We start from the raw sequence: 8,144 nt of genomic DNA on the forward strand, positions 1-8,144 counted from the left end.
GATTTTTTTTTCTCAGTTTGTCTCCCATAGTTGAGGTCTACCTATGATGTAAATTACAGACGCCTCTCATCTTTTTAAGTGGTGGAACTTGCACTATTGCTGACTGACTAAATAATTTTTTTCCCCACTGTATACACACACACACACACACACACACACATACATACACAGTTTGAGCTTTATATATTAGATATACTGCACACATGCAGTATACAAATATAATATACATACGCATACTATATACTGTATGTACATGTGTATATATATGTAATATATAAAGCTCAAAGTGTGTATGTATGTATGCATGTATGTGTGTATATGTTTGTATGTCCGGGATAGGCATCTGCACCGTCACAGCTACAGCCACAAAGTTTGGCACAGTCACACGTCTGGACCCCGAGAGTGTCCTAAGCTATGTTGTGAGGCGAAATTTTAGCCCCACGCGTTCCAATTCACCAAACAATTTTGCCCCTATCTACATACTGGGGGAAAAAGTGTGTGCGCGTCAAGCCCCGCCCCTCATTGTGATGTCACAATGCCCCTATTTGCATACTGGGGAAGCAGTGTGTGCATATCAAGTCCCGCCCCTCATTATAATGTCACAATGGTTGCCATGGCGACGCTGATGTCGTCATAGGTTGCAAGCCCTGCCGCCGCTCATTTTGTCATAATGGTTGACTATGGGATGGAGGATATGTTTGATGGGCATATGGGGACGGGACTATGGGATGGCGGATATGTATATGGGCACGGGACTATGGGATGGAGGATGTGTGATGGGTATATGGGCACGGGACTATGGGATGGAGGATATGTATGACGGGTATATGGGCACGGGACTATGGGATGGAGGATATGTATGACGGGTATATGGACACGGGACTATGGGATGGAGAATGTGTATGATGGGTATATGGGCATGGGACTATGGGATGGAGGATGTGTGATGGGTATATGGGCACTCGACTATGGGATGGAGGATATGTATGATGGGTATATGGGCACGGGCCTATGGGATCGTGGATATGTGTGATGGGTATATGGGCAAGGGACTATGGGATGGATGATAATTATAATTTTCTATAACTTACCACAGTTAGTTATGATGTCTGGGCAGCGCCGGGATCTTCAGCTAGTATATAATATATACTCACATGCACCACAGATATACACAATCATTCTATGTACTGTATATATGCACACATATACTATATACACTGTGGTGTAGTGACCACTGTGCCGCTAGGGGGCGCTGTGTGGGTGTCCCAGGACAGGCGTATAAGCATTTCCATTGTCCTGATAGGTGTAGGATGCTGAATGATCATAATGTATCTCAAGGTGGGTGGCCTTGAGATGGAGACTGATGCGTGTGTTGAGCAGCAGTGATACTGCTGAGGTGCTGTGGCAATGTGTCAGGGAGAAGTCTCCAGGTAACTAGGGAGACGGGTGGCCTAGTTACCTACAAACCCACCCAGGGGGTGTGTTTAGTACACTATAGTAAAAGACTGTGAGTGTGTGAAGGACCTGTGATGAGGTCATAGCCATGTGACCTGGTGGGCGTGGCTATGGACCATATATGAAGGGACCTGATTGGGCCATTTGGAAGGTCTCGTGCAAAGAGATGTCTGTCTTCCTAACAGCACGTGTGGACGCTGTGTTAATGGCTGCAAGTGTCTGACAATTCCCAGGGAGAGGGAATGAACGTCTGCAGTATGGATGAAACAGCCATGAGGTAAAAGCCTGACGGGGTGAGAACTGTGAGGCTAGAAAGCCTGCGCAATGGACATTGCATAACCTGTGTGAGTACAGGATAACCAGAGTGAAGCTCTGTAATGGACGCTAAGCTGTGGTATATTGCTGCTGTGGGTTTATGATGGAGGAATAAACCGCATGGACTATGTTATGGTTTATAAAAATCCGGTGCCGGATGTGTTTTATTCGCTGTCAAGCGAGTGATCCCCTAACTGAATGACAGCGCTACCTCACAACACATATACAGACACACACTGTATACTGCACATGTACACACACAGATACACATATACATGTATTCTTGCCAGGTTCTGCGGCTTCACTTATACAGATCCATTCACAGGACAGTGCTTTAGGCGCAGCCATGATGAGGACTCAGGAGGAGATGACACAGACAAACAGGGCTGCAGGCATCTTCCTGGCCCAGCTCTGACCTCTGTGCTGTAATCGGGCCCTCCCTCTCACTCTCAACTTCTAACCTGACTGCAGGGAGAAAGAGAGAGAGAGGGGGCTGGAGGGGGGTTTTGGAGAGCGACTACAGAGGATGTACAGCGTTATTCACTCCTGTACACCTTCTGGGCACTTCATAAAGGGGCTGCAGACACAGGGGGGGCCCTTTGTGGGTGGGGGCCCCAGGTGTCTGCCTGGTCTGCCTGCCCCAAATGCCAGCCCTGCATAGAGAACCCACATCACAGACCGTAGTGAAGACATTCAGATGAACTATTAGCAAATATTAAAGCACCACTCCAGCAGGATTTTTATTGTAGCACTGGAGTGGTGCTACTAATCTATGTACCCTGCCCCTAGTCTTATACTTTCTGCCATCTTCACCATCTATCTCCGTTGCTCCCGTCAGTATCCAGCAGCCTGTGACCTGTTGGATCGTTCTAGTTTTTTCTGGGCGACCGGAGGTCACTTTTCAATCGAATGAGTCTTGTTCTGGCTCTCACAGACTCATTGATTTGCATGGCCAAGTGCGGTCTGAATATCGGATGAAAGTCGCGCATTCGTTGATTTCTTGTGCGGACTGAGCCGGTCTGAGGAAAAAAATCTGACATGTGAATGGCCCCAAAGACTAACATTGGTTCAAAATGTTTTGTCGGATTGTACTCAGGAAGAAAATATGGTTATGTGTACAAGTCTTTAGGATAGGACAACAATACCAGATTAGTGGGGGTGCAACAAACGCCCACCCCACCCCCCGATCAGCTGCTTCTGGTGCCAGCGGTGACCAATGTTCTTAGTTGTCGAGAGGAACAGCAAAGCTCCACAAACTGCATAGTGGACGCACCATGGTAGTGCACAGGTGCTATGGCCTGTCTCCATCGTTATGCGATGTTGCTATCAGTGTGTCAAGAGTGGGAGAAGAGAGTTGCATTGACAATCCAACACAATGGGCAGCACTTTGAACACATTTTATAAGTGATCATAAACTGGTAAATAATAAAAGGTATGTTAAAACCAAGCACACCATTGTTTCATTGTTTTTCTTGTGAAATTCTCAATAAGTTTGATGTGTCAAACCAAAGAGCAACCAGAATGGTGACCGGTCTGCAAACCCTGTCTTATGAGGAAAGGTTGCAGGATCTGGGATTGTTTAGTTTGCAAAAGAGAAGACTGAGAGGAGACTTAATAGCTGTCTACAAATATCTAAAGGGCTGTCACATTGTAGAAGGATCAACTTTATTCTCATTTGCACAAGGAAAGACTAGAAGCAAATGGGATGAAACTGAATGGGAGGAGACACAGATTAGATATTAGAAAAAACTTTTTGACAGTTAGAGTGATCAATGAGTGGAACAGGCTGCCACGAGAAGTGGTGAGTTCTCCTTCAATGGAAGTCTTCAAACAGAGGCTGGACAGACATCTGACTGGGATGATTTAGCGAATCCTGCTTTGAGCAGGGGGTTGGACCAGATGGCCCAGGAGGTCCCTTCCAACTCTACGATTCTATGATTCTATAACTCTCTTCCCATTGGAAAAAATAAAGTTGGATCCAAAATGGCAGACTTCAAAATGGCCGCCATGGTCACCACCCATCTTGAAAAGTTTCCCCCCTCCCATATACTAATGTGCCACAAACAGAAAGTTAATATCACCATCCAATCCCATTTTATTTAGGTGTATCCATATGAATGGCCCACCCTGTATAAACTGATAGGTACATTTTCCTATTATTTTGGTCAAATAGTGTTTTTTGAGTATCACTGTCCCCTCATTGGCTGCTGCATCCAAACAACCTGTTTACATGTGCACATACAATCTTTTTAAGTCAGATTCCACCACGGAAACCGTCAAAGAACACAAAACTTATAAGTAAATGCTCAAAAGAGTAAACATGCATTATTATTTCAAAGCGGAACGTGACTATATTCAGGTTTTTGAAATGTCTTTTAACCTCTTCAGATTTCTAAAACCACGATTACCGATTATGTAAACAATAAGTTTGTGAGGTAATCATAAGTCCCACAAAGAAAAATACCCCACTTTGACAAAGATATAAAAATAAAATATAGTATTTATTAGATAATATAAAACACCGAGTGCGGTCTGATTTTTTAACGGACACATAGACTTGCATTGCTGATTTTGAGCGTGCGGGATCCCGGGATTTTGATCTCTGTGGACCCCTCAGACATGTGAATGGTTTAATAGAATATCCGAGGTACAAGTGCTACTCTTGCAAACCAAGAAAAGTACTCGTACGAGAACAATGGACGCGTGTGAGGCCTAACTTTGGTCCCTTGAAATTAATATACTTTGGCCAAGGTCATGCACAAGAAGTAGAAGGTGTTTCTGTATCTGGTCCCTCATCTCTAACCTCCGTGCTGCTTATCTCGCTTTAGTTTCTGGAGAAGATACTGCAAAAATGAGAAAAAATAATTTCTAAGACAGCAGCAGTTACTATTGTAATGTGTTGTGCTTTAAAAAGCAATAAGAAATATTGCTGCGAGCGTTCCAATATTGTTCTAGATAATCGGTTAATCTTCCGTGCTCTTTTTCAGCTCAGGGAGTAGTTCATGTCCCTAAAGAGAGATTAACACAATCTCTTCTAGTGTCTGCATACCAGCACCGAGTCGCAGTATGACAAACCCCAGGACCATGATTTGCTGCGGTTTTTATGCACCGTGGGCTTTGGACCCTATATTGCTAATAGCTTAATTGTACCAAAGGGTAAGCCATGTTATTTGTATGTGCAAATACCTAAGAACAGACGCCATATTATCAGCTCCGTGCTGCTGCTGTTATACATAATCCAGTTATGGTTTTAAGCTTCCCTTGTGTATTTGTTGCTTTGCCCGTTAATGCCACGCATGTATTATTACATCATGCAGTTATCAACCCTGTAGCATCAAGGTTATTATAAAATTCATAAATAAAACTATAAAAGCCCTGGGTGATATCACATACAGATTTAGTAAATATTAATAATTATATATATATATATATATATATATATATTGCATATGTATATACTAGATGGAGGCCCGATGCAATCGCATCAGGAGGGCGGTAATGTCACGATGGGGGCAGGCTTTGCAGCGTTGAGAATCTCTCCCCCCATGTGCTCACCCACTTATCCACTCTCTCTTTCCCCATGTGCTGACTTCTCCCGCCTGTGCTCTCTTCTTTGACCTGTCTACCCCATGTGCTCTCCCCCCTTGTCTGCTGTCTCTCTCCTTCCTGTGCTGCGTTCTCCCCTCATGTTTTGTCCCGTTTGTGCTGTCTCCCCCCTATGTGCTGTCTCTCTCCCCCCTGTGCGCTTTTTCTCTCCCCCAATCTGCTGTCTTCTCCGCTCATGTCATCTCTTCTTTTACCTGTCATATACAGTGTGTGTGTATGTGGTGCATACAGCATATACAGTGTGTGCGTGTGTGTGTCGTGCGTACGCCGTATACAGTGTGTGTGTGTGTCGTGCGTACGGCGTATACAGCGTGTGTGTGCGATGCATACGCCGTATACAGTGTGTGTGTGGTGTGTACAGCGTATACAGTGTATGTGTGTGATGCGTATGGCGTAAACTGTGCGTGTGTGTCATGTGTACGGCGTATACAGTGTGTGGTGCGTACGGCATATACAGTGTGTGTGTGTTGGGTGCGTACGGCGTAAACAATGTGTTTGTGTAGTGTGGTGCATATTGTGTATACAGTGTTTGTGTGGTGCGTACAGCGTATACAGTGTGGTGCGTACGGCGTATACAGTGTGTGTGTGGGGTGCGTACGGCGTATACAGTGTGTGTGGTGCATATTGTGTATTAAGTGTTTGTGTGGTGCGTACGGCGTATACAGTGTGTGTGGTGCATACGGCGTATACAGTGTGTGTGGTGCGACGGTGTTCCGCTGGTGGTACCGCACAAGAGGCTGGTACCACCAGCAGTTTCCATATTGATGCATCCATCACCTTGGTGTCCCAATATGGCGTTCGGTGAACTTCCGCCGCTTGGAATTCTGGGATTCAGACAAACCTGGACGGAACAGGTTGTGAAGACATTACAAGGTAAGTATACATTATATATATATATATATATACACAATATATACTGTATATACAGTGTATATACTAGATGGTGGCCTGATTCTAATGCATCGGGTATACTAGAATCTCTCTCTCTCCGCGCTGCACCTCCGTGCCGCAGATCTCCCGACGGAGACGTGCGCCACGGGATTCTTTATATACACATACAGTATACAAGTGTATATATATATATTGTGAGGTAGCACTGTTATTCAGTTAGGGGATCCTCGCAGAGTACCGGCCCTGATCTTTGGCCCTCCAGTTACTATCTGTTATGATTGAGTCACCGTAGGAGGCAAAAACAGAAATGCAAGCTAAGTCCAGAAAACCAGAGAGGTTGGCAGCTATCGGATTGCAGACCCCTGAACCTATCAACACAACTAGCAGTAGCCGTGGAGGGTTCCTACGATGCCCTAGACCCCTCGAACACAGCCGGAGGGCTAGATAGCCTAAAGACAGAAAGGGAAATCTAAACTGCCCCAGAGCAGACCCCAAAGCAAAAGGCAGCCCCCCACATATAATGATGGTGACGCAAGAAGAAAGAACACAACACAGACAGAAAGATAGACTGAGCAAAGACGGGGCCCAAGCTAACTAGATAGGAAAGGACAGGAAGGCTGCTGTCTGCAATCCGTGAAAAACCCTATGAAAATAAGAGCCAACAGACTGACAGTGAAAAAGGCCCTGAAGACGCTAGGCTTCAAAAAGACTGTCAGTACTCAGGAATTTTCTGAAGACAGAGCAACAGGCAAAAGGAGATTCAGCTCACCCCAGCAGGGAAGGGCAGAATCCAGAAAAGCAAGGCAAACAAAAAACAAAACACAAATGCAAAAAGGCAAAGCAGAAAACTTAGCTTTAGAGGAGCAGGAATCAGACTGGTGTCCTAGAAGTCCACAGAGAAATCACCCGCAGGGCAGAAGGGCGTCGGCAGCCTTATATCCAGTCAGCGACTCCACTCAGCCAGTCATCATCATTAGGCTCAGGTGCCTGATAATCAGGCTCGTTACCTTCCTTTACCAGAATAGGGAGTTCACCAGACCTCAGTGATGAAGGGGAAAATGAACTCACAACAGTACCTCCCCCTTGAGGAGGGGTCACCGAACCCTCAACCACGCCACCAGGGCGATCAGGGTGAGCCCGATGAAAGGCACGCACCAATCTTTTGGCATGAATATCAGAGGCAGAGACCCAGGAATTATCCTCCTGACCATAACCCTTCCACTTAACCAAATACTGGAGTCTCCGTCTAGCCAGACGGGAATCCAGTATTTTCTCTACCTCATATTCCATGTTACCTTCAACCAATACAGGGTCCGGAGGTGCCACCCCAGGAACAACTGGTTCAACAAACCTCTTCAACAAGGACTTATGGAACACATTATGGATTTTAAATGTGACAGGAAGAGCCAAACGAAAAGAGACCGGATTAATAATCTCCAAAATCTTGTAAGGTCCAATAAATCTAGGCTTAAACTTAGGAGAAGCCACCTTCATAGCAATATTTTTTGATGATAACCACACCATATCACCAATCTTAAACTGGGGACCAATGGTCCTATGTCGATTGGAAAACCGCTGGGCCTTTTCCTGGGAGAGAGATAACTTATCCACCACTTGGTCCCAGATCTGGTGCATTCTCTCCACCACAGTGTCAACACCTGGGCAGGCAGAAGGCTCCACCTGCCCTGAAGAAAATCGAGGATGAAACCCAAAGTTACAAAAAAAGGTGACATCAAAGTGGCAGAACTAGCTCTATTATTTAAAGCAAATTCGGCCAAGGGCAAAAATGAAACCCAATCATCCTGATCAGCGGAAATAAAACATCTCAAATACGACTCCAAGGTCTGGTTTGTTCTCTCCGTCTGCCCATTGGTCTG

This window comes from Dendrobates tinctorius, unplaced genomic scaffold (genome assembly GCF_039654945.1).
Source record: "Dendrobates tinctorius isolate UK_male_01 unplaced genomic scaffold, ASM3965494v1 ptg000078l, whole genome shotgun sequence".
Classification (NCBI taxonomy): Eukaryota; Metazoa; Chordata; class Amphibia; order Anura; family Dendrobatidae; genus Dendrobates; species Dendrobates tinctorius.